Here is a 15,788-nt window from a genome sequence, read left to right as displayed (position 1 = left end):
CAAATACCTGATATTCATTTATCAGATTTTGGGCCAAGAGTCAATAGAACCATATTCTAGCTTTCATACCCTTGTCAAGCTATTCCTTTCTTTGGGAATAGTTTTACCACTGAACAACTAATTTAACAGTCCCAAAACTTGAGTTAGAAGAGATCTTAGATATCACTATTGCAATGTCCTTGCCTAAATCACAGATCCAGCAAATGGAAGACTAGGATTGAAGAGGAACTTTCTAACTATCAAGTCATACAACAATTTTCAGATCATTGAGGTTTTTTTTTTTTAATTAGGTGTATTGGGGGGTGCACACCAGTGCAGGTGTCCTCAGAAACCAGAGGCATTGTATCCTTCTGGAATCGGAGTTATAGGAGGCAGTAATCTATCCAGTCTAGGTTCTGGGCACTGAATTCAGGTCTTCTGTAAAAGCAATACACACTCTTAGTCACTGAATCATCAACCCAGACCCTCATTTCCAGATTGTTAAACTCTGCTTTTAAGTTCTCTTTCATCCTCTCATCTGTAAAGTATTTCAGGCTGAAATGCTCTTGAGAGTATCTGGAAACCCTTTACTTTGTCTTGAAATCCACTAAAAACAACAGGGTAAGTTCTATTTTTGCTATCAGAAGGTATATGCTGTGGGGTGTCTTTCTGTATGCTGTGAATATGTGTTGCTCTGATTGGTTGATAAATAAAGCTGCATTGGCCTATGGCAGGGCAGGAAGGAGCCAGGTGGGAAAATCCAAGAGAAACAGGAGGAAGAGAAAGGAGAGACAGGGGAGACTCCATCCCACCATCCAGAGAGCAGCATGTAATGGCACACAGGTAAAGTCACAGAATACATGGCAACATATAGAAATGGGCTGAGTTTAGTTACAAGAGATATCTAGCAAGAAAAATGAGCCATAGGCCATGGCCATGCAATTCGTAATTGATAGAAGCCTCTGTGTGTTTATGTGGGTCTGAGCGGCTGCTGGACCAGGCAGGACACAGGAAAACTTCCAGCTACAAGTACAGAGTAAACAAAATTTTCAATATCAATTTTGGTTAGCTAAGAGAAACTATGATGACAGACTGCAAAGGATAAAAAATCCTTTCTTCATGTTGACACACTAAGCACTTAAATATAGAGATCTCTTTTTGAAAAATATCTAACTCCATCATCTTCTCAATTAAATTGAATTATAATCATATTCACCAATCCAGAGAACTGGTAGGTTGAATAATTAGTATTCTGAGAGAGCTATTATCTTGTGTGTCCTTAAAGCATGTGACTTTTTAAAGTCAATGCTGTCTTTTTAATATTTCTGTTTTGACCACCTTGGGTTTTCACACCTTTGACTATTCTCTTTAAACTTACTGTTGTTCCCTTGACACCAAAACACCATTTCCTACCAATTTTGCTTATAAGCTTAATGACCATATGCCTAGACTCTGGTCCCAAGTTGCCAAAGTTCAAATCTCAGTTTTACCATTAGCCAACCCCATGACCTTGAGCAGACTGTTTTAAGTTCTAGGCAGCTGTTTAGTGCTGAACAGATTGGTGCTGTTCTACCTGTTCTTCCTCTTAATCCCTTCCTCCAAGGCATTTCTTTGGCTCCACTATTCCATTCAAAAGGGTCTTTAGCTCTTCCTATCTGAAAAGTTGTCTTTTCATAATCTCTTTCTCAGAGTTCCTATGCTATTCTCACTAGAGGTTCCAAGGGTCCTCTTCCTTGTCTGCCCTGGCAGACTGCTGTCCTCACCTTTGTGTTCTCATAGTGATTTGAATGTGTTTCGACCACAGCATTTGTTATGTTTGATTCAAAGAGATTGGGTAATTTAAAACAGCCTGCATTAGGCTATTTCAGACTTACAAAACCATAAATTTTATATGATTCAATTTCATTATATCTTTTTATACTTCTGCTATCTTCCTCCTGTGCTACATTCATAAAAGGGATGTATATTGTTATTTAAAACACAAATGGTAAGATCAGATTTTTAAAGTATAATTCACTACACATTTGAAATACAACTTAAGCTTTATATACTTTTTTTTTTTTTTGAGACAGGGTTTCTCTGTGTAGCTTTGAGCCTTTCCTGGAACTCAGTCTGTAGACCAGGCTGGCCTTGAACTCAGAGAGATCCACCTGCCTCTGCCTTCCAAGTGCTAGGATTAAAGGCATGTGCCACCATGCCTGACCTTAGTTTTATTTTGCTATAATCATGTGTGAATATTTTTGTATATTTCTTTTTTCTGTTTTTTAAAATTATTTCATTTATGTTTTGAGTTTATAATAATATAATATAATATAATATAATATAATATAATATAATATAATATAATATAATATAATATAAAATAATATAATTACATTCCCAGCCACAAAACCTTCAACCTATAATTTGTTCTGCCTGCAAGATGTGGTGGGTTAAAGGTGGAACAGAAATTGTGGGAATGGCCAACCAATGACTAGCCCAGCTTGAGACCCACCCCTGACATTGCTGGAAGGCCAGTAACCAGAGGCTAGATAGCCCAGAGACCTAGGGTAGAACCAAACACAACTGGCAGTGGGGGGAAAAGTCAACAAAATGATTCCTAATGATACTCTGTTATACCTGTAGACAGGAACCTAGCATAATCGTCATTATAGAGGCTTCATCCTGCAACTGATAGGAGCAGATGCAGAGACCCACAGCCAAACACTGGGCGGAGCTTGGGGAATCCTGTGAAAGAGGGGAAGAAAGGATTGTAGGAACCAGAGGGGCCAAGGGCACTACAAGGAAACCCATAGAATCAACTAATCAGGGCTCCCAGGGGCTCCCAGAGACTGAACCAACAATCAGGGGGCCTGCATGGGTCTGACCTAGGCCTTCTGAGTATATATTATGTTTGTGTAGATTGGCCTTCTTGTGGTGACTCCTAATAGTGGGAGCAGGGGCTCTCTGACTCTTTTGCCTGCTTTTAGGACCCTCTTCCTCCTACTAGGTTGCCTCATCCAGCCATAATATGAGGGGAAGTGCCTAGGCTTATTGCAATCTGAAATTCGGTGTTTGGTTGATATCCCTGGGAGGCCTGTCCTTTTCTGAAGAGAAACAGAGGAGTAGACCTGGGGAAGAGGGGAAATTGGGGGAGGGACTAGAGGAGAGGAAGGAGGGGAAACTGCAGTCGGGATGTAATATATGAGAGAATATAAAAAATGTAATTACTATTTCTCCTTTCCCTTTCCTTCCTCTCATATACCCCTCCTATTCCCTTTCAAACTCATGGCCTTTCTTCATTAATTGTTGTTGCATACATATATGTATATGTATATTCCTAAATACATAAATACAACTTGCTTAGTCTGTATAATGTTATTCCTACGTATGTTTTCAGAGCTGATCATTTGGTATTGGATAATCAATTGGTGTCCTCTTGCCTAGGAAAGACTATTTCTCCCACTTTCAGCATTTCTTAGTTGTCTGTAGTTCTTTGAGTAGTGTGGAGGTCTTCTGGACTTCTCTACTCCTTCACCTGTCATCCCACCCCTCTGGCCATGTTAGCATGTCTATTGCTGTCCTTGTTTGACTCATGTTTAGGCAGCCATGCTGCTGAGGCTTTATGGGTGAAGCATTTTACTTTTTTTTTTTTTTTTTTTTTTTTTTTGGTTTTTTCGAGACAGGGTTTCTCTGTGTAGCTTTGCGCCTTTCCTGGAGCTCACTTGGTAGCCCAGGCTGGCCTCGAACTCACAAAGATCCGCCTGCCTCTGCCTCCCGAGTGCTGGGATTAAAGGCGTGCGCCACCACGCCCGGCGCATTTTACTTTTAACAGGTGTTGGCAAACTGTTTTCTGTGTGGTTGTATAATTACTAGTCTCACCAACACTATTCAAGAGTTTTTTTTTTAGCTCTCCATCTCCACTAATTTTTGATATTGCAAGGCTTCATTTTTGCCAATTTGAAGGGTGTAAAATGGCATTTTATAAGAATTTAATTTGTCCAGATGGCTAAGAAACAGTCTATATCTATTGATTTGTCTTGTTTTAATACACTGAGGGATTTTTTATTATTAATATTGGCTATTAAGTGTACCATAAATATATTTTTCAACTCTATGACTTATCTTTTAATTTTTAAAATTATGGCATTCATCTTTATCATAGTCTACTGGCTAGTTTTATGTCAATTTGACACAAGCTAGAGTCGTCAGAGAGGAGGAAGCCTCAATTGTGAAAATGCCTCCATAAGATCCTGTTATAAGGCATTTTCTTAATTAGTTCAGCCCATTTTGTGGGTGCTGCCACCCTGGGCTGGTGGTCCTGGGTTCTATAAGAAAGCAGGCTGAACAAGCCATGAGGAGCAAGCCAGTAAGCAGCATTCCTCTATGGCCTCTGCATCAGCTCCTGCTTCCAGATTCCTGCCCTGTGTGAGTTCCTGCCCTCACTGTTTCATCACAGCAATAGTAACCCTAACTAAGACACACTGCATGGGTCATAGCAGTGTCTGGGCACAAACAAACATTTATTAGACACAAATAAATATTTGTTGGATTAATGAACAAATGAAGCCTGGAAAAATAAAATATTCTGTCTAAACTCAAATATTCTCTAACTTGGGGATTATGATCCTTTAATCCTTCACATAAGTTTTTATACTCCTAAATTTTTTTAGGACAGAATTTCACTAAGAATTGGAAGTCTAAACTTCTAAATTATCTGTTCAAGAATGAATATATTGGCTCTTCTGCTTTCTATCATACTTAATAGGACACAATGATTAAACTAGTCATTTCCACCATGTTAGAATGCTGCAGAGGAAATGTTTATGTAAGTGTTTTAGTTAGGTTTTCTACTGCTGTGATAAAACACTGACCAAAAGCAACTGGGGAGGTCAGGGTTTATTTCATCCTACACTTCCTTATCACAGGCCATTATCAAAGGAAGTCAGGGCAAGACCTGGAGGCAGGAACTGATAGAGAGGGCATGGCAGGATGCTGCTTGTTGGCTTGCTCACTATGGCTTGCTTAGCCTGCTCTCTTATACCATCTAGAGCCACCTGCTCAGGGATGGCACTGCTCATAGTCAGTTGGGCCCTCCCACATCAATCATCAATTGAGAAAATGCACCACAGTCTGACTCACAGGTCAATCTGGTGGGAGCATTTTCTCAACTGAGGTTCCCTCTTCCCAAATGATTCTCTCTAGATTCTGTCAAGCTGACATAAAATTAGCTAGCACAATAAGCATGGTGCAAAGCAACTTTAATAAAAGATTCTAAGAAAGCATTTGGGAGTGTGGCTATAGTAAGCCAAGCAGTAAAAACCATTGTGGATAAAATGAAAATATGTGTATATTAAAAGAGTGAATAATACTTATAACAAACACAGAGGGTAAAAATAAGACAGCAGCCTTTATTGCATCAAAAATTAAGAAAATTAATTCACAATGACTTTCAGGAGAACCACCATGAGGTTCAATAGTATGCACCAAGTTTTCAGAAAGAGGTCAAAAGAGGCAGCGAGTCACTCTGGATAAAGCACTATGGTTTCGAGGAGCCATTCTGACACTTCCTAGCTGCTTGAAACTGGGCACACCATTTCCTCCATCTGCACTCAGTTCTTTATCAGAAAATGTTGTTGACAACGTCTGGCATCCCATTGACAAGATTAGTATACACTTCAAATTTAAAAAGATGTATACAACAACATCCACCAATATTCTGCAGTTATAATCATCTGTCCTTCCCTACCTTCTTCCTTCCCTCTGTGACTCCTAGGCAGAACTGGACACTAACTACTCTGAGGTACGCCGAAAACAAGTTGGCTTACTGACTGACAGCTGTTTGTGAAGCACATGTGAGTAGTTAAACATGGGCTAACACTCAGAAGAAATATCAGCACTGTAAAAGGGTCTGAGTCCTGAGCATGCAGGTGCACTTGGAAACCAAGTGAGCAGTTGCTTGTTAGGAGTGTGGTGGAGGGCAGGTAAGGGGAGAGAAGTTCTCACCTAAACACTGCATGCAGTGATGGAGCCAGCAAGGTACCCAAACACTGAAGGGCACTGAAACCCAGGTGGAAAAGAAAATGTTTTAACAAAGAGGGGATATCACAAAAGTAAAATCTTGCTAAGGCTGAAACCTGCTGCTTTTAATACCTTTGCTCACTTTAGCACCAAGGAGGAAATTGTAGACCTTGACTAGAGCAGTCCCAGAGTCTCTGCCACTTTACTGTGGTAACCGGGACAAATTCCTAAACCTTTAAATTTGTTTCTTTTATTTTTGAAGTAAGAAGACTATTATCTCACTAATACTTGAGAAATTGATGTAAGCAGTAATAATTAATACATACATGAATATAACATATAAGTCCTACAATGTGCCAGATACTGTACAGAGCTCCTTCATACAGATTATGAAGAAAATTAAAACTAACAGAAATCTTGAGATGTTATAACACCTAACAGGTACATATTATCCTCATTTTCAGATAAGGAAACTGAACCTTATTAAGTTAAGGTACAGTGAAAACATAAAGGTGGAGGGCCTGCAAGATGGCTCAACATGTAAAGATGCTTGCTGCCAAGCCTGATGACACGAGTTCAAATCCCAGGACCTCTGACCTTCACATGTGTACTAACACACACACACACACACACACACACACACACACACACCTAAAATAAAATGTAATAAAGAATTAAGGTGAGAAGTTTATATACCCAGTGTATAGAACTTACGTTTATAAAGGGTAAGCAATTTACAAGATTTATTTCATTGATAAGATGTGTGTGTGTGTGTGTGTGTGTGTGTGTGTGTGTGTGTGTGTGTGTCGTCAGAAGAAAGAGGTTAAAGACTATGAAAAGACAGGGCTCAGAGATTTAGCTTAGGCAAACAGAAGATGCAGGAAAACACAGATATGTAGTTTAAAACAACTTTGTTAAACCCTTTTTAAGTAACTGGCCATAGGTTGAGATTAAGAGGAGGAATTAAGGAGGTCAGAAGCCTGAAAAGAGGGTATTTTTTACACATGACATCAGAGAACATAGGACAAATAGATAAGTATGTAGCAAAGGCCCAATGACAGCAATCAGTGTTAACAGTGTGGCTTGTCTCAGATTCAGTTAAACTCATATAGACAATAGAGAGGTTAGTTTGAGTCAGCCAGACAGGGACAAAAAAAAAATGGAGCATGGTACTAGAGGGTAATGGTGAGAGAGTGAATAAAAAAGTATATGAAAGAAAACTGGAAAGGGAAGGGAGTGGAAAGATCAAGGAATGGATCTAGTGAGAATAACCAAAGGCCCTGCAGGTAAAGGAGAAATTCTGCAGAAAGCTGCACACCTTCATTTATCATTTCAGAGGTGGGCCAGCTCTAGGTGATAAAAGGTGACACAGGGCAATGGAATGGCTATAGAGATGATCTCTTGAGCAGAAGAAGCCAATGTTTTAGAGGAAAAATCATCCATATGAACACAGAAGTCACTCAGAATGAAGAGAGTAACAGAGATTATAGTGTGTGCCAGGTCCTAAATGATAAAGGAGATCTAACAAGGGCTATATACCATCTATTCCAGAAAGCCATGGGCATTTTAACAAGAAAGAAAAGACATGGTCTGGAAATAGTGGTGACAGAAAAATTAGGTATTCTCAACTCTCCCATTGAGATGGTTATAGGAGAAAGAGCTGTATTTAAAAGGGTTACAGAACAATTTATAAACCCCTGCCAGGACTCTGGGGGACACACACACCAGCAGCAGCGAAATGGTCAACAACACAGGAAACAGTAATTCAGGAGAAGATGTAAAATTGTTTGAGAAGAAGAGAATATGGTTTAGGAGAAAGAGGAAGTCAGGCCAGATGAGACTAAGAATACCAAAGATGACAAATGATTGAAGAGGCTGGGAGACCTAGAGTTGCTGGATTTATCCAACCATGAAGTTATCAGAACAATGAATTCTAGAAAGTCCTTGATAGCTAGAGTTAGCACTAAAGCTTTGACCAAGGTATCAATTACAGATGAGGAAAGAGGGACCCAACATTTCAGCACCTTATGTGACCAATGACAAACTCCTTCAGTTCAACCTTACAGTTAGACCTTCCCCCATTTTATAAAGAAGCCGAGCATCTGAGAATCAAAGCAACCTGCTTCTATGCAGTTAATATTTAGCAACACTGAGAGATCTGAGCTTCCTTTTAACTCTAAATCAGTACAGTGGAAAAGAGAATCTTTCACCAATAAAACCCAGAGTTTGACTGAGCCTATCTACCAAACAAGATCATTGCAAGGATTAAACTACAGCTTCAAAACAAACCATAGTTACTTCATTAACCTGAAATTGACCTACATGGGAACTTATTTTCAAATGTGGAATTTATTTACTTCAGACAAAAATCTAAACTTCTGAATTAATGTCTATAAATGAACACATAGTAAACTGAGGAGGTAGAGAGAATGTACAACCCATTGCTCACTAATAGATCTAGAAGCAATCCAAACTCGATAATGTCAAGGCTTTCACAGAACAGTCCAGTCCATCGCGCTAGTCACATATCTCATTATTGACTTAGATACCATATTCAAATTTGTGTCAAAGCTAATAGTCTTAAAAAATACTCTATACTTGAAATACTTGGTAGCTAGACATAATTATTATTTAATCTACTGAAATTTGATCTCCAGGGTCCAAAGAAAATTTATTTTGAATGTGAAGACTAAACTTGTTTCCAGATGTTGAAAAATGATTGCTCTCTCCTCTGAAACACTACACTACTCTACTTTTACCTCCCTAAGGTAAAAGAGTATTTATTGTACTCTGTCTAATAATTTTGAAGTGTAGGGGAAAAAAGCTTTATTTCTGCAAGCAGAGCATAAGCCCATTAAAAGTGAGAATAAGAAAATTAATATTTACTTCATATCTATGAAGACTCAATTGCTTTTCTAGTGACTGTTTTTCATGTAAACATTGTGAAACTCTATGAAATAAGACTTTTTTATTTATTTATTTTCTAGCTTAGGGCATTTACAGTCATAAGACTAGAAACAGAACCTAGATTTGAATCCTGGTCTTTCTAAATCCAAAGCCTAGGCTTTTTTCCCCCTCCTAAACTGCCCCCAAACCATGGGTTAATCTTACTGCTTTATCTAACTGTTTCCCACTAACCTACCAACCATCAGAGAAAAACCTTTTGTCACTATATATGGGCAGAAAGGATTCAATACAGGGGATCTGCCCTTACTTTCAGGACTCAAAAAAGACTCTTTGGTGCAAATAGTAATTGATGTGAGTCCTGAATAAAAATGAAGAGACCAGAACCCTGCCTGTAAGAAGGAAAAGGTACAGAACCATTACTTATCCACTCCTGGCGGAGACTCCTCCTTTGAGGTTTGTGCCATCTGGCCACAACACTTTCTGCATCACTGCTTTGTGGGTCATCTACAACTCAATGAATCCTTTATCTTCACTGCACCTGGGTCACAATTTCCCTCTTTTCCTCATCCCATCTTCCTAAATCACTCTGCTATCCACACATGATGCAGTCAATATATACTAGACTCACAGCTCCTTGTCACACTCCACTTCACTGACCTTCACTTCTGTTGTATTTTAGTACACACACACACACACACACACACACACACACACACACACACACCCCTAGTTGTCACCTAGAACAGCTCCATACTCCATATCAGACAACTATTATTAATAATAGTAAATCAATATTTCACTTTCTGACCACAATCTCTTTTCTTCTACATTATATTGGCCCCCTGCTCTAATTCAAGAAATTGCTAAATCTAAATAAATAAAATTAAATTTAAAAATCCTCATCTTCAAATGTTTCCTGTTTCAGTTAATGATTCCACTAATCATTCCCTCATAGACATAGATCTCACAGGTTTTCAAATTTCTTTTCATCTCTGACTATTTTTAATGTCTCTTCAACTATGTCTAGTTTTTTTTTCCCTGTAATCCTTTCAGTGATTAAAAAATATCACCTACTAAATTGGCAGTCTCAAAATGCTGTGGTTTTTGTGTGGGTCACTCCTCTTCTCACACTTCTCCTTTACTTATGCATATTCTGTTCTTTGGCCCCTTATCACTGAGCCTAAGCTCCTCCCTCCCCAAAGCCTCTTTCGTCTCTCCTGGCTGGTCCAAGAGCCCTCACTTTCAGGCAGCCAGAGCATTCTGTGCATAGTTCTTAACTTTTATTGCGGTAACCTATGTAAGCTCCACATCGACCCAGCTCCACAATGAGTAGAAATGTCTCTTATCTCTGTAGCCAGCTGTGCACCATACATAACACAATGCCTGATACATGGCCGTCTATACATAGAAAAGTTTAATACAAGTTTAAATTGTATTGTAACGGTCACACCAGTGTTTTCTGAGTTTTGAATCCTTACACTGGAGGTTCAGACTTCTCTGTCTATGCAGTTCTGTACAGAATGGTGCTACACAATTTTTTTTCCCAATTTACACAAAAGTGAAACAGCATTTGTACGAACATGCCAGAAATTAACATCTGATACATGCATGGGGCTGGAGAAATGGCTCAGTGGTTAAAGTCATGTAACTCTCTTCCAGAGGACCCAAACTCAGCTCTTAGCACCCACCCGTCAGTCAGCTTACACCTGCCCACAACTCCAGCTGTAGAGTGCTTTGATTCCTCTGGCCTCCATGGGCAACTGCACTCAAGTGCGCGCGCGTGCGCGCACACACACAATTAAAAATAAATCTTTTAAAAAACTTTTGACATCTGTGCTACAAATTTTAAAACCACTAACCAATTCAAGAAACGAAGACGTAAGAACAAAGATAAAGACAGTTCTGACTGCTGGTACTACTTGCCTTGGTTATAAAAACAGTGAAACTTTGCTTCGAACTTGAATAAAGTCCTAGACACAAGAGCTTAGTATTTTTATCTACAAGGCCATGACTTCTCTGATGGGCTTAAGAAATTACTCATTTGCAGGGCTGCTTAGACAAGGGTTTAAGAAACTGATAAAAGATTCTTTTTAAGTACTTTAACCCTATGTACCACCAAGGCTAAATTACTTAAAAAAAAAAAAAACTTTTTTTTAAAAAAAAGGAAGGCTTTAAAATGAGCAACAAAAAGTGTTGTTTTTCACAGCAAGTTGAGGCCTTCTGTTGGCAGAAAAAAAGCACACAGTTCATTGTAATAAGGCAGTTCTCTCTCCAAGCAAATATTAAATTGCAGTTTGGCACCAGACTAGGTCTCAGTCCTTTTTAGAGCAAAAATAATAAGGTCTCTTATTTGCATGATATATTACATTGTAAAATCATTTGATATACATTAGCTCACTTGATGAAGTGTTCGCAGACTTTTTTTTTTTAAAGGAAGAGAAACCACAAAACAGGATGAGAATCTCTTTTAGCTTGGGTGAACACATGCTACTAGACAGCTTTCCCTCACCGCCCCCCCCCCCAACCCCCTTAAGTTCAACACAGCAGAGAAATGAGGAAGGGAGAGTACGTTCTACTTAAGAAGGTCAGTCCTTGAGGGTCAAAAAGCTTCCTTCAGAAATGATCGAGTTTGTTCTCTCTGCGCACAATAAGCTCTTCTATGAGGGCGATATGGGCAAACTAGAGCTCATCAAAGGAGCAGATCAAAGACCACAGGAAGGGAAACGACTAAAAGAACTGGGAGTTAGCCAAAACAAGACTCACGGGACACGATTACTATCGTCACTCTGAACAGCTGCCCAGAGGGGAAAAGAAGCCGAAAGACGGGAGGCAGCCGTTTCTTTCCACCTATAACTAAGTCCATCCAGGACCAGGCTAAGTTACCTGGGAACCGTATTAGCACCGAGAGCCGCCCTAATAGGTTCGCCAAATGAGTGAGGTATTGTTTGGGATTTTTAAAGATGCTTCCGTTCGGAACAGGCTGAGAGTGGCAGACCCTGGATGACCCTCAGTCCTCTTCGCGTCTGGGATGATAAGGGGTTCACCCATCTGTTCGGGAACCCCTTCTCCTGCTGTGCTCCCCGCCGGTCCGAGGTTCGAAACCTGCTGTAGCCGCGGGTGCTGGCCAGGCTCCCGGCACAGGCAGGTGGCACACACGGAGTTCTCCCAGCCCCGGGACGCTGGCAGACAGCACCAAGCCCTCTGCGCCCTCGACCCTCGGTCCCCCCACCCGCCGCTGCCGCCGCCGGGACCCGGGCGATTCTCTCCCGCGACGCGTCTCTCCCCCCAAGCCCTCCACAGCCTCCGCACCGGGCCCGAGCCAGGCTTCCCCGGTTCCGCCCCAGCCCCGCTGTGCCCTCGGAAGGGGCCCTGTGCCAGCACTCGCGCGCCGCGCCCCCAGCCGACCCCGGCGCGTCAGGCCGCCGCCGCCGGACACTGGGCCCGAGCGGATGTCGCGCAGGCCGCCGGGGCTCGGCTTGGGTGGACACAGCCGCCCGCGGGCCGCGGGGTCACGGGGCGGGGGCTCACTCGGGCCAGTCGCCGTCGGCGGCTCCTCCGGGGCACGGGCTCGGCCGGCGGCCGCTGCGAGGCGCTTACCTGGGGGCGACCGGGGCGCGGGGCGCGGGGCGCGGGCGGCTCACTCCCTTCCAACCGCCATGTTTCCGCTGCGCGGGGAGCGAGCGAGGACGCCGGCAGGGGCGGGCGGCGGCTCAGGAGAGCGGCGCGGGGGAGAAGGCGGCGGGCGGCGAGCCGCGGGCAGCGGGGGGCTCCACCGAGGCGGCGGCGGCGGCGGCGGCCGAGGGGCGGGGGCGAGAGCTGCCCGGCCCCGCCCGCCAGAGGCTCCTGCCGCGAGGTGGCGCGCGCCGTGGCCGTTGGGCTCGCGCGCGCGCGGGGCGGCGGGAAAAGGAGCGACCCCGGCTCGCGCCTCCCGCCTCGCGCCTCGCGCCCGCCGCCGGCCCCTGGGCGCCCGGACCCACGGTAGGGCTCCCGTTTCTCCCAGACGAGGGACACGTCCTCGGAAGGCCCGGGTTCGAATCCCGTCGGCCCTCAAGCCCCCCCCCCCCCCCACCTCCCACCCGGCCTCAAGTGGCCGACTGTGGAGGGACCTTACAAGAGAGTCCCTTCGCACCTTCTCCCAAGGCGCTGGCGGGCAAAAGGTCGGTGTGAGGAGAAAAGGAGTGTGCCCGTCCCCCCAGAAGGTGCAACAGCGCTGCTAATGCTCTCTTGCCCCGGAATGGGCTTTGAACCCTGGTGTGCCGGGCATAGTGACCCTGGGGTCAGTCTTCCAGTGATTCCTAGACCCCAGCTCCCACACCACATTGGGGTTGGTGGACGTGATGTTTTAGCTGCGTGGAAACTGGAGCCCAAGGAGGTGAAGTTACTCATCCAAGGTTACGCGGCTGCAAGGGCTGAGGACCAGGTGTTAGGGAGATGTGTCAGGTTGGCTTTTTGTCAGCTTGAAACAAATCTAGGCATTATCTCGGAAGAGAGCCTCCCAGTTGGGGAATTGTCGCCATCAGATTGGCCTGTAGGCCGTCTGGGTGGGCATTTTCTTGATTAGTGATTGATGTGGGGGTGCCTGGGTCCTAGGTGGTTTAAGAAAAGCAGGCTAAGAGCGGCGCCATGGAGAGCAAGCCGGTCAAGCAGCGTTCCTCCGTGACCCCCCGCGTCAGTGCCTGTGTCCAGGTTGCTGCCCTGACTTCCCTCCATGGTGGACAGGGCTGTGGAAGTGGAAGCCAAATAAACCCTTTCCTCCACGAGTTGCTTTTGGTCCTGGTCACAGCGATGGAACCAGAACCAGAACCAGAGGATCCCAAGACAGCAGCCCTTGGGCCCAGGCTCATTCAAGCTGTCTCCTAAAGAAGCTTCTAGGAGATGCAGCTCAGGGGAAGGGAAGGCTGAGAGTAAAGATGTGGCAGGGATGGCTCGCAGGAGTCTGAGAGGCGCCAAGAGTATGGTGGTGATGCTGATAAAGTCAGACAGGGAAGGGAAGCCAAAACATAGGAGTTCCTCGCACATCTAGAGAAGAGCTTCAAATTGCTTTTTTTTTTTTTTTTTAAGTCCATGGTAATGTGTGGTCTTGAGATGAGGCACTCCCAACACTTGAGAGCTTGAGGCAGAAAATCTCCAGCTCAAATCCAGCCTGGGCTACATAGTCAAAAGTAAAAACAATAAAACAAAGAACAGAGAGCTCTTTGGAATGGGGCCTTATCAGATGCCCGTCCCGTGTTGTCGAAAGGATTAACTCAAGGCGTTTGGCTTTCATCATCAGCCCTCTGCTCAAACTTGCTTGTGTTGGGCTCCACTTGTAGCACACGGCTCCTCACGGAGTCCTTCAACTTCGCAGGTTGAGAAGGAAAGCAGCGACTCGTTCACCGCTCTGAGTAATGGCCCCACCATGCTGCCGGTCGTCCAGGGTTTGTCAAACTATGGCCGTTGTGATTGTCTGCTTTCTGCCATCATCACTGAGTGCCTGAGAGACGTCAGAGGAGGGACTTACGATTTCAGAGGTTGTCATGCACTGTTGCTTCACCTGGTGGCTGTGTGTTATATGCCTGTGTGAGTTTCTATGTATGTGTCCCTGTCTGTGCATGCCCCCACAGAGGCCAGAGGTTGAGATCCAGGGTCTCTTTCTATGGCTTTCCATCTTATTTACTGAACCTAGAGCTCGCTGATTAGCTGGGCTGGCTAGCCTGTGAAACCCAGAGGTCTGCTTGTCTTCGCTCCCAAGGTGCTGCTGGGGTTAGGGATGTGTGCCACAGTGCCAAGCTTTTACGTGGGTGCTTCATGCTTTCACAGCAAGCGCTCTACCCACTGAGCCACCTCCCTAGCCCCTGCCCATTGGCTTTTGTGTGTGTGGTAAGGAAGCAAGAAGAGAGCTCACTTTTATAGCGAAACCCTCCTCCCCAGGCCCATTAAGTTTTGAATCTGTCCGTTGATTTATTTATCCATTCATGAGGTTAGATCCTTCATGATTCAGTCACCTCCCAAATCCCACCTCTGAACATTGCTACACTGAGGACTAAGCCTTCCACACATTAATGTTTAGGAGGCATTTAAGAGCCAAACCATAATGGTGGTTTTGAAATGACTTCCTGTCCTTATCCAGATCCAATACAGTAACTATAGGGGTTGTAAGCTAACTCCAGACCATGTTCTCTCCAGCTTGCCTCCCACAGCTGCCAGATCCTGGCAGCATGACTTCTAGTTCATAAAACTTAATAAGACCTCATTAGCAATGGGCCATAATCCAAACTTCTCAGCCTGGCATTCAAGGCTCTCCATGGTATAACCGCAGGCTTCTCTTCTAAATTTATTACCCACTAGCCTTCTTTCCTCATCTTTGATTGACTTGTTTTCTAATTTGTCTTTTGTGTAGTCTAGGCTTCTCCATATAGAATATATGCACATACATCTAGGCTTCTCTGTCTTAGAATGCTTTTCTCTCCGTCTCTGTGTGTCTGAGTCTTCCCTATCTCTTAAACCTCTGACTCAGTACTGCCTTCATGAAGTCTTCCATGATCTTGAATACCAAAGCATTTTCCAGTGTTTACTATGAGCCAGGCACTCATTAGGTGCCTCACGGGTTCTGTCTCCACTCATTCATGGGATACTGAATTTTCACAATAAACCTGTACAGTAAGCGGTGTTGTGATTCATATATTAGAGATAAGAAAACTGAAGCACAAAAATAAGTGAATTGTCCCAGGTCTGTCCAGTAAGTGGTGGACACACAAAGGAACCTGAGCAGTCCTGTTTAGAGCTCTCTTTCTCAACCACTGTTACAATTCGAGATTATCTTTTCTATCTCCTGTTAGTGCTCATAGCCTGCCATACAATCTTCTCTAAGGGCAATTCAATACTTTTTGCTCATTACTGGGTAACATGATTTATTTTGCCTA

At 43.7% G+C, this 15,788-nt stretch overlaps 1 protein-coding gene across 8 annotated transcripts in view; it reads right to left on the bottom strand.

The window, feature by feature from the left end:
• Scmh1 (Scm polycomb group protein homolog 1) overlaps positions 1–12,673 on the bottom strand; it is a 167,104-nt gene extending 154,431 nt beyond the window's left edge. For 2 of the 8 annotated variants that reach the window (XM_076564960.1, XM_076564963.1), the window contains exon 1: positions 12,484–12,660. The gene's annotated coding sequence lies outside the window, so the exon portion shown is untranslated. Of the gene's footprint in view, positions 1–11,769; positions 12,140–12,483 lie in introns of those variants that run through there. The other 6 variants (XM_076564961.1, XM_076564958.1, XM_076564956.1 and 3 more) reach the window with 6 other exon arrangements.
• Positions 12,674–15,788: the final 3,115 nt, after the last annotated feature.

Source organism: Peromyscus maniculatus, chromosome 2, assembly GCF_049852395.1.
Source record: "Peromyscus maniculatus bairdii isolate BWxNUB_F1_BW_parent chromosome 2, HU_Pman_BW_mat_3.1, whole genome shotgun sequence".
Lineage (NCBI taxonomy): Eukaryota > Metazoa > Chordata > Mammalia > Rodentia > Cricetidae > Peromyscus > Peromyscus maniculatus.
Note: the sequence above shows the minus strand (reverse complement) of the source record. Positions and strands in the feature narration are given on the sequence as shown.